Source organism: Helicoverpa zea, chromosome 7, assembly GCF_022581195.2.
Source record: "Helicoverpa zea isolate HzStark_Cry1AcR chromosome 7, ilHelZeax1.1, whole genome shotgun sequence".
NCBI classification, from domain to species: Eukaryota; Metazoa; Arthropoda; class Insecta; order Lepidoptera; family Noctuidae; genus Helicoverpa; species Helicoverpa zea.
The window spans coordinates 8827120-8838898 of record NC_061458.1 but is presented as its reverse complement, the minus strand read 5'-3'; positions in this window follow the sequence as shown (position 1 = coordinate 8838898).

Genomic DNA, 11779 nt, shown 5'->3' with positions numbered 1-11779 from the left:
CTTAGCGGTGGATACATATTAGTTTTATTCCTCATCTACTTCAAATCAATTGACATGAGAGCGGAAAAACTTACGATATTCCATCAAGTATGCATGACCTGTACCTAGGTACTTAGCATATGATCGATAGGTTGTACCCTTAGTAGACAAAGGTTTCAATTTAAATAAAGAGATATAAAGGACAAATCTACCTTATAATTTGGTACATCATGCGAGCTTTTTAACCATTCTGATTTCGGCATTTTTAAACCATCAGCAGTAAATCTAATCAAAGCATATCTTCAATGACATAGCTTCGAGAAATTTAACAAAGTTTACGGGTTTAATAAAAAAAACAAAAGTCACAATGAAAGCGAAATGTTAATGTTTATTATGATGACAAACATACAAATTAGCAACGTCATCAGCATGAATTGATTATTCTCTTGTCCTTGAAATAACTGAAGGTTTTATCAATATCGCTCAAATATTTACAATATGAAACTCATGCTTCACTTCAATATCAGGTCTTTTCATTTTCAGATTCCATTTCGGATGTGTGTAACAGTAACAGATAAGTAGGTAATATTTTCAATCATACAACTAAGAGCTTCAAGAAACCCAGTTTCAGATTGGAAAAACAGCAATTATACCTGTGTGTCAGACTTACAAAGAGTACCTACCTACTTACGTGCAACTATTTATCATGTTCTCAACACTCGGATGCATCACTCAATCTCGTACCAATTACTGTAACACCTCATATACAATAAAGTCCGTACCTACATATTAAACGCTGTTGTCATCCATTCGTCATAACAATGATATGAACATGATTGCGAGTTCCTTCGTACTAATTCGCAAGGTTGTGGTGCGCACGCGCCGCCTTGGTCGCTAATAATTCCGATGATCTTCACGCGTTAAACCGCTGTTTCCCACGTATTTACAACTCACTTTTATATGTACTATGTTTTAGAAGCTACTGTTCAATAACGCGTTTTGTTATTTGCTTATAAGTTTGGTATGTTTATGATAGTTCATTACAATGGCCAGTTGTAAATTTTCCATTATTGCTATGCCAAATATTTTTCGGACACGTTCCTGTTAAACTGTTTAACTGTAAATATGAAATAATCTGTGGAGATAATGCTTAGTTACTTGTTCAAAGTGGTAAATCAATAGGTACTTATTTAGAAGATATTACTAAATGTCTTACTTGAAGTTACTTGACACAAGTAGACTGCACGTAGAATTGTCGATGATGGCTCATTCAAACTATGTATGTATATACGATTCAATGTTAAATTTATTAATTTGTGTCGTTTAAAACGTTCGACCGACCCAGTTCCAACTTCCTTGTTAGTCTGCTAGGAAATAGATTGATAACGATGTACGGAATTGATTAATTTAGGTAATGCACTACGTCATTAAATAGTTCGGTCTAAAAGTTCTTCCTTCCTATATGCGGTTCAGTAATTAAGTGGTTTAGTATTAAGATATCGATTTTATCAAGATGGAAATAGATTAGATATGGCTTGCGTTAAATAACAATAAAGTTTTGGTTCCGAGTTATTTTCAAGTATATGTGCCGAGTTTGACGTGCAGAGGTTTTGTGTTGCCAAATGATAAATAAGAAGTGCTAGATTTTCTATATGAAGAACAACTTTCAGATACACCAAAAACCTTCAGACTGAAGGTACCTTGTTGTTCCTGTCATGGATCAAGTATGGCCACTGGCAAAATATGGGTGGGAAGGAGTGTTCATACGATCGCTACTGGAGGGAAATTGATGTCTTCTTACATTAAAAAAATAACCTCCAACATTACAAATTAGTTATTCAATATATGAAAGAAAGCAGGCTGAAAATCAATAAGTAATAAATTATAATGGTGCCCATTTCACAGTATTCACATTCAATAAAATTTGACTGCCAGCACTTGAGATAATGGTATGCGGTGATACAATGTTAGTCTGACCACGAGTTTTTAGGATTTAGTGGAAGACATAGGATTAACTATAATTATTTCCACATAAATTTCCTTTAAACAATTTGGTAGTTTTTTAAATACGGAAATTAAACGTCGGGATTAAATAATGTAAATATAACCGCGATAGAATCCGTAAAAGTAGTTTTATTTTAATAGGAAAAATAAATAAAGCATTTTAATGAGTTTATCATATATCAACTTTGTTAAAGTATTCGTAACGAGCTGAAACTATGGTTAGTTTTTTCACTTGTGACCTTAAAATTTCGCATCATCTGATTTCTTAAAGAAATAAAGAAATTTTGGTAAAATACCTATGCATGCAATATCCGTACCTACATACATATTACATATTTACTTAAACCTTGAACCATTCACAACAAAATACGCTCAAGATTTTATAAAATTGCAAACTATTATCCCACAAAATGAATTCGCATGGTCACAGTAGCGATAACGTGTGATATGAGTGATAGGCTTAAGTTCACGTGTGCACGTGCACCCTTCGCTATTATGTACCGATAGCAATACGATTTATCAAATAATCGATGCAGTTTTAGGCTGGCTTTACGAGGTACGATTTTACCATTCAGTGCGTATTAATAGGATGTTGACAACTGTCGCAATAATTTGGGGTAAAATTCAAAATTAAGTAGCCTCGAAATTATATCGTTAATTTTCATAGTATGTTTGCTAAAACCAACAAAGGTTAATATGTTTATAGTAGCAGTAATTTTTGACGTAAAAGCGCACTGCGTAGATAGGGATGCGTATGTTGTTTGTAAAGTTTTCCGCCACATAAACTTTCATTTTCCCAATTATTTTATTATTAAAGCTTTAAATTAACACTTGATTCAGTAAGTAGAGAGGTGTGAAGATATTCTTTAAAAGTGGATCCGTTTCTAAAAAAATATATGTAAGTATTTACTCAGACGACATCATTATTACTAAGTACGTATTAAAATAAATTACCTGCATAGATATCAAAATGATATTTTCGCTAATTCTAAAATCGACCTCTAAACAGAAATTCAAATTTTCTGCTCTCAATGATGTAGTTAACTGTGTGTTGCTTACTGAGCCTTGACAGCTTGTAAATAATGCATAATGTATCAACATTATCTGGAACAGGACTTAACGTATTCATACAACAAATTAAATGTTTTGTGCCGACAAACATTTTTCTTTATCAAATCTTTATACATTTTAGATCTACATCTGCCTACCCTTTTCCTAAGTATGTTGAGGTCTGCTTCCAGTCTAACCGAATGCAACTGAGTAGGTACCAGTATTTTTTTTAGATAGAGGACAAAGATTCATAATTTTGAACCTTACAGAAAAAATAAAATGTCGCAATCAGCAGTAACGCGTGCAACTGGCCTAATATCCCGATATCACTGTTGTGTTGATAATGTTCTGTGATATCAGCTAATATAATACCGCATGGAATAATTCCTAATATCACCATATTGTTAAAATTGCATCGTCATTACCGTATAGAAAACATGTTCTTTCTAATGGATCTCATATCATAAGATCATGTTATCAGTAGTAAGTATATTGGCGAAACCGCATTGTCATATGTCCAGGTATTTCACAAGAAACTGCAATCATTAGTCCTGTCATGGTGAAATAGATAACATATATACCTAGTATAACGATTGCACTAGAATTAATAATAGATACCAACTCATTCCCTTCCTATACTATAGGTATAGTTGTAAACATGGTCACTGAAAAAAACTGCAAACTCAAAATATAAAATACTCAATAGTGCATACCTATTTCTTTTGTTTCATCATCATCCTTCTACGCTTATCTCATCCATCGTTTCGTTGGTCCTTCCACTATATCCGTCTACATGCTCAAAACCTTCCTCAATACATGATCCTAATTCCTTATTAACATCTTTTGTCTCTGGGTCAATATTATCATCGCTATAATTTATAATACCTACTGCAGTAACCCAACCGTCTAATAGTAAGAGTCTCGAACAAAAGTGTTTGTTCTCGCTATGGGGAAAGCCCATGACCTCAGATGAACTTGTTTCAGTTTTTACATCTTGCCGATGAAATGAAGATATTATTATATCAAATTATTGTCGTTATGTCTATTGATTTTTGTTATTTGTAATGATTTTGAGTGTAGATTTCTACAAAATTATTTATGTTATACGTAAATAAATTAAGATTTGGCGAAGCTTTCGCTGTAAGTGATCATTTAATACTACTACATGAAATGGCATGATAATTGTATTTCTTTATTAAAAAATGTCATCCAGATCTTGTCCGGTACAATACGAACAAAATACGAAAAAAAAACACATTCCTGTATTTTTTTGTTTCTTTTTCATGCAAATGGGTGCGTATAAAGTTACCTAGTTTATGCCTCAGAATGATATTCTCTAGCAACAAATAGGGAATTAGGTCAGGGAGTCGCTACAGGCAGGTAATCACAGCATGTGCTAGTTCGATCCAAGGTTGAAGCGTGGTCCATATGATAACGCAAGCGCATACAATCGTTGACATTGTTGTAAATTGTTTAATTATAGGTTAGCGACGTTTTATTATGTGAACGCTTATGTGCTGCAAATTGTGTAGCTATTTTTATCAAATTACGGTAGAGAAGAACGAGTATGTTTTTTTAGAATCATGTTGTTTTTTTTTTGTTTGTTAGCTGGCATCAGATAGGTACCTACTTTTGTCTCCATAGGTATAGGAAAGTGAACTCAGCTAGCAAGAAAGAAATACCTATTAATCAGGCACTTCATCAGTTAATATCATTTATATTATCAAACGCAAACTTATGTAAAGAACCTACAAAGGCCGAGCATAACTATGCTTAAGTCATCTTATATATTTTTTTGATGATATGCGGGTCAATTGTACCTTACAAGGTATTTTGAAAACCGGAGACCATTTGCTGTGCTTGCTCAATGTCTTATTCATTTTTATCCATAAACGATTCAGTTGCGAAAAAGTACTTAGTACCCGAGCCCAGTAAATTACGGTTAGTGAAATAGACGCGTGACATACCGTTCCGCAGTTTTTTCATCAGATACCGAAGGGTCACCTCGGAGATGCAACATTTTACAAAAACCACATATAGATCGCGTGCTGGCAATGCAAGCAGTAGCTTTGATACGGAAGATACTGAGCAATGGTTGATTTACAACTCAAAATTGTAATGAAAATTGCATGGAGTAGTACGGAATGGCGTCTTGGCAATGTTTCGTAACCGTGCGATGCTCGATTAATTGCATGCTCCATTTTCATGGCAGATAGGTTTAAGTGAGCCTTTAGAGTTGAGAAAACAAACATTGCATGTTGTGTCATTACGTTTACTAGAGGTGACACAGTGTTAAGAAACATCGAGTTTTTAGCGGCAATGCGGGAATGCAGTTCGTTTGGTTTTTGTGTAAAGATCATGCCGTCGCATGTCATGATATGATATGATATAATGTCATATTCAGTTGAAGATGTACCCACAGACCAGTTTCTCGAAGTTCGGCTTAAAAGTTCATTTAATTTTATTGTTTTATTCGACCTACTTCGTGATCTTTTAGCTTATGACATAAGTCCATATTTATGTTACCTCAGTAATTTAGAAAGGATGATGTAAAATACATTTAATCTAGGCCTCTCAATAATTTTTGTATTTCGTGACTTTCTATTGTACCAGTCGTTCCTAACGATGTGTATTAGAAAGGTATCCCTTGTCATTTCGAAAAAGAAAGCGTATTGTAAATTGCCATCTTGTTTATACCTTGGCTGGTTATCTAGCCCTTACCTACCAAGGAAAGGAGTCCCTCAGATTTAAATTGGAAAACCCTTGAGAAGACTTAACAACAGATTAACAATTAGTGCACTGTTGGGTAGAAGTATGATAAGAAGGTAACACCATAAGAAGATATGAACCCACCTTCATAAAAAAGAGGCAAAATAACAGGTATTTTATGTGCTTCCCTAAAGCACGAAAATCCGTCTGCTTGACCGAGTGCAGCTGATTTCATAAAGGGCGTTCCCCTCCGCAGCGCGCAACGATATACGCGATAAGAGTGTAGCGGTTTCACGGTTTCTATCTACTTAATTACATGATTCGGATCAGTGTTGAATGAATTATCAGTGGTCAGCAATATAGTGCCACCATTTACACTCGTATGCCCAATAATCGGACATTGATCGCAACATACACATCCAATAAATGTCGTGTTATGAATGTGGATCACGATTATCATTCAAATCATTTCAAAGCTCGTCTGTTACGTCAAAAACATGTTGACATTAAAACTTAATATTAATAATTGTTATGATACGTATTTTGCAATGTTGGTCGTTAAAAATGTCTGCAACAAAAAGAGGTTTAAAGATAAAGTGGTTGGCTAAATAGAAACTTGTTCTTCAGCAAGTAAATGCCAGGTAGATGTGCGTGTGCTGATTTCACGCTGGTCGCTGGTAACTTACGCCAGGCGTACATCACGACGTAACAATTACATAAAAATGGCGTTCACATCGGGCCGTCGTCGACCGCGTTTCCTCGTCGATCGTGTAAACTTTCACGAAATCAAACAAAGAAATAGCGAAGCGGCTCATTTGCATCATTCCCACGCGGACAAAAGAATGACCCAATCTGTTTGGCAACTACAAATGATGTGTTACCCGAAATCCTATGGTCACGGTCTGTCTCGCGCGACGCATGCGACAGACAACGAATTGAGATTTCAATTCTATGACCTTTTTATTCTCGAAATCGTCTCACATGACCCTGATCGATTCGGCTCCCGAACAATGTGATCGAGCAATTCATTCGTCGATTTTATTTTCGTAATTAACGTTTCGTTTTACGCAACCGCGTCTTCACTTTAATGAAGCGCTTATGTAGTTTCTACCTATTATAAAACTTTAGTTTATACGTTAGTCGGTACGGCTTCCTTTATTATGTAGCTAGATATATTAATAGTGTTATGAGATTAGTGCCGGGTGTGTTATGCTGAACTATCTATCGATTCGTCAAAAACGTTCTATTATTTTCAAAGGTTTCGAGATCAATGCAAAAGAATGGCCATAACGATAATTAAAACATTATTACAATGAGGTGTTGCCCTACTTTGAGGCGTAACAAAGGGTTCTGGACGAGTTACGTCCGACGCGTCCCGCGACCTTCCCAGGTCGTCAGTGCTAGCTAGTGGTGCACTATCCCACGCTCCGCCTTCCGGTTCGTGGTCACCCTACGAGAACCTTTCAACTGAGTTCAACTCTTACTGACTTGAAGCATTTGTCTTACGTTTAAATGAATCATTTATTTAATGTCGCTTCAAAAGAAAGCCGATGCGCACTAATTGTTTAATTTGTAACAAATTAACCTAATAACCCGTCTTTGGGACAACGGCAGTAGAATGTTTTTAAATCCATATGTATGTAAACAAGCACCTTAAATAAAACGTCGATTTACCTACTTACTGCAATGAGGTCGAAGATCGACTTTAATCAAGCAAGGCGCAAATTAATTTGCATATAAAATGCAATAAGCGAACGTGGAGTGACGACTGATAAATGTCGTATTGAAGAAAACAATGAGTAAAGGACTTTCTATTCGCGTGTGCGTCCTACCCCCCCTTTCTCTGTTCCCCCTATGGTACCTAACTGGCCACGGAGAAAGCCTTTGACCTCCACCTCCACAGGGCTTGTTTACTACGGAGCAGTATTTGTGGCAGTTTTGCGTGCCCGTGCCACGGCCGTGCATAAATTACGCTTCTATTTATAAATTGACATTTTACCAGCACCCCACTAGTTGCAATTGAAAAGAAACTACGATAGACACCACTTCCTACAACCGTTAATATCTGCGAAGTAAGCATACTATAGCAACTGTAGAATACTTGCGTAGAACTTGGCAATTATTTTGCTTAAATCATCTCAAAAACAGTACCGAAAAGCTGTCCTACATTTTTGACCAAAGCAATAAAATAGTTGCCTCGATTTTGTAAGAAAAGCGCGACATGAAAGCTGCATGTTTGTATTATTGTAAAGTGTAGTAAACACACTAAAAGGCAGCTAGCGCGGCGAGGTCGGGCGGTCGGTCCCGTTGTGCGCGGGAGTCGGGTCGGGCTAACGGGCGGCGGCTAATGAGAACGGAGCGGCTCAGTTATGCAGATGCCGGCTGTGCACGTTCTGCGTTTATCTACAGCTTGTTGGCTTCAATCGTAGTGTGATTTACCTAGACCTGTTGTTTGTAGTGTTGGCTAATACGTTCTTATATGACTTAGATTCGAGAACGCCATTTAATTGTTTGATTGCAATTTTAGAGATATTCTGAGATATTGTTCTCGGTGAGAACATGACAATGAGAATCGAAAGGAAACTTTGCTGAAACGAAGTCTGAGGTGCTTCATGATAGCGATAGCGATTGATGATAGCGAGTGCTTCACGATAGATCTAATTAGCTTCCTTTTCTATAGGTTCCTATAGCAGTTTATGTAAACAGCATAATTTTCACTAGGGTCAGCAAGACGTTTCCACATAATAAGGTATAAGAACTAGTATTCCCATCGGTTCTATAAATAATCGGGGACGGGCGGTATGCTCTCGCGCAGCGCGATTCGCGCCGCTGACGTTGAGTAACCGCCGCAGTGTGTCACCACCTTCACGGGCCGCCGCTTCCTGAGCCTTTCGTCAGATAAACATTAGAGCAATTGCTTTGTTTGGCTTATTAAGTTAGTACTACGTTACTTATTATAATAGCGGACGAGTTTCTAACAGGTGCAGGTCAATGGTGGACTAGTGATTCCTCTGTGGGGTCTAGTAGATTGGAACCCTATTTACAACGTTTTTCACCATCTAATATGAATTGACAGATATTTATATACCTTAAATGGTGCATTCACCGCCTTATTTTGGATGTAAAACCACACACGAACCCGTTGCCCTGAACTAAACCCAAAACAATCACCACAGCAACGAACATAAACAAATCAACAGCACATTTGCAGAAAATACAGCAGTGCTGGTAAAGCGAACAAAGAGCTGCATTTCTTTGGCCGTCCCTACGGCAAAACCGATCGGGCCAGAGCATCGGCTCGCAAGGAATGCTTTCAGTGACTAATAGCTCAACCATTCGCAGCCTAACGCTTGCTGTTGCCACACAGTTTCGTAAACAGTAGCGTAACTACGATGTGTTCTCGAAATACTAATGCAGTTTTGGAGTACCTGTGCTTCACTAAAGGACTAACTGTTTTCCTGTCTGTCTGTCCATACGAAGAAGAACACAGCTGGTAGCTGTTGTAAATAAAATATCAAGACGACCAACACCTTAGTCTGCCCGTGACCATAGATGCTGTAAAGGGTCTGAAAAGTCAGGATTACCTAAATAAATTATAACCGCGATAAAATCCATAAAAGTAGTTTTCTTTAAATTTGCACTACTGTTATCTGCATGCACTGTGCTTGCAGCCAGTTGTAGCCCACTTTAGAAGGGAAATACTGCCATCGAACTTCCTTGCAACCTAAGGTCACAGAGTAAGAGTTGACAAAAAACATATTGCGAATACGTACTCGCATTGCGTAAGATGGCCTTTTGTCATTTTGTTTTACATAATAGCCGTTTTGTCACACGTAATCTTTAGTAAGTATTGGTGAAACTTTACTCATCATAAACAGTAATTCTGCCTAATATTCTCTATATTTACTTCTAACTATATAATATCTACATAGCTAAGTAATCAATTTTGCTGTTGGCAACATTCTTACAGATTTTTGATACTATTCACAAATTATATGTTCCGCATTATTCCTTACTATATTCCTTAGGACATACCTATCGTATTATTGTATATCTTTTAATAGAACACAATATTTGTAAAATAATGTTTACTCATATTTTCCAGCGTAATTTAGATAATTGCGCGTCATAGAAATATAGAAACGCGTAAATCGAATGATTTATTTGTAACTGGCCTTGAAGAAAGCCGTTCGAACACAAATATATGTAAGCCGTGGTATTGGCAACCGTAACGAATCACTAACGAATATATAAACAATAATTGAGCCGTGGGTACCACATACAGTCGATATGAGGCTGACAGATATGGTCTTGCCCCTACTATTATAATGTCGAGGTTTGGCGAGCGTAGGTACTCGATAAGTAGTTACAACATCATCTCTGTATATTATGTACAGTTTATCGAGACCGTTGCACAGTTATTGACAGCATAGCCTGAAGTAGTGGTAACTGCAGCGCTGTTGCATTGCTGCGGCGCCCGCGGTATGATGCAGCGTGCATTTATAAGTAGGTAATGACAGTTTCTACCTTTAGATTTGATGTACGATTTTCTTATTTAAAAAATCTTAAAAAATAGATCTTTGAATCGATCTTATTAATAAATAATCAAAATCGATTGAAATATTTACAATCAAAGAACAAGTATGGTCTGAACATTTTTTGGCCCAGTTGACATTCCTGTCAGTCAGTACAAAAAAAAACCTTGAAAACTGACAGCTGTCAACTGCCCAAAAATTTTACTATTGCTAGTTTGCCATATTCGCATTTAAATAAGGAATAACAGGAACTTAGGGAGAGATAAATTGTAAATAGGTTCCATTAGGTATGTACACCGCCTTGAATTTAATCCAATATTTGAATTAAATCCACATTTGTAACTAATTGCGAAACCATACTTGTTGTCGTAATTTACTAATTTGCGCGTTATTGATAAAGATCAATAATGTTACCTACGAATTAATGTAAGATACCAACCACTATTTACGTTACAAAACTAGACATTACTAAGTAAACTAACTATGAATTAAACCTGTACGTATGATAAACAAAACAGAAATAATAAATAATACAATAGTAGCTGCCGAGTGTTGCACCGACCGAGTGAAATGAAAGTAACAATCGTTTTATGAAACGTCTCGTTGCTAGTAATCTAATCGCCTGCTAACATTACACAATATAACTCCGAAACTAAATAACTAATCACCTCTAACTTGAATAGGTAATTTCGATATCGATTAACTGAAAAACTTAACACGTTCTCCGGATGTTAATTTTGGCTTTTTTTCGAACTGACAAATAATTTATAATTTATTAAGGCGCCAAATAGGCAAATACTTATGTACTTTCTCCAATTTCAAACAAGCTATGTCTATCACACAATTGATAATTAAACAGACCTTAATATTATCATATTTAGGCACCTACTTTTATCTCACTTATTAAAGCAACAAGAAAAACAAATCGAAATCAATCACACGCATTAAACTGAAAATACCTACAATTTCATACGCTGTGTGTTAGAATTGTGTAGTTTGAACATCTATTGTTAATTTTCTATTCTCTATTACAATTATTTGCTTCATGGGGAAGTAGGAAATGGTGCAAAGCGACGTATAAATAATATGGCGTGACTTTCTCCATTTGTTTTGATGCGAGCTGTGTGTGCAGTGACGGCGCTCGCGCAGGCTATGCCGCGGCGCCGGCACACAAGTGACACGACGCTGCACCTCGCAACAGGAACACGAACATTGCATAAACCAGCAGGTACACAAATATTAACTAATGTTCACATGCTTATAAACAAGTTTCGTTTCAATAAGTAATTCCGCCAACGATTAGGTAATAACTAGAAACAATAAATGGATAGGGTATAATTACCTACATCTGTTATAAAAGGCCTACTCGTATGTCGATACAGGTAGACACTTTTATTTAATTAATTAAGACGCACCAACAGTAATCAATAGGTAAAAACAATTATATTTTACACATTCCTAGTTAAGCTATTAATGATGCTTTTATCACATACAATGTTTTG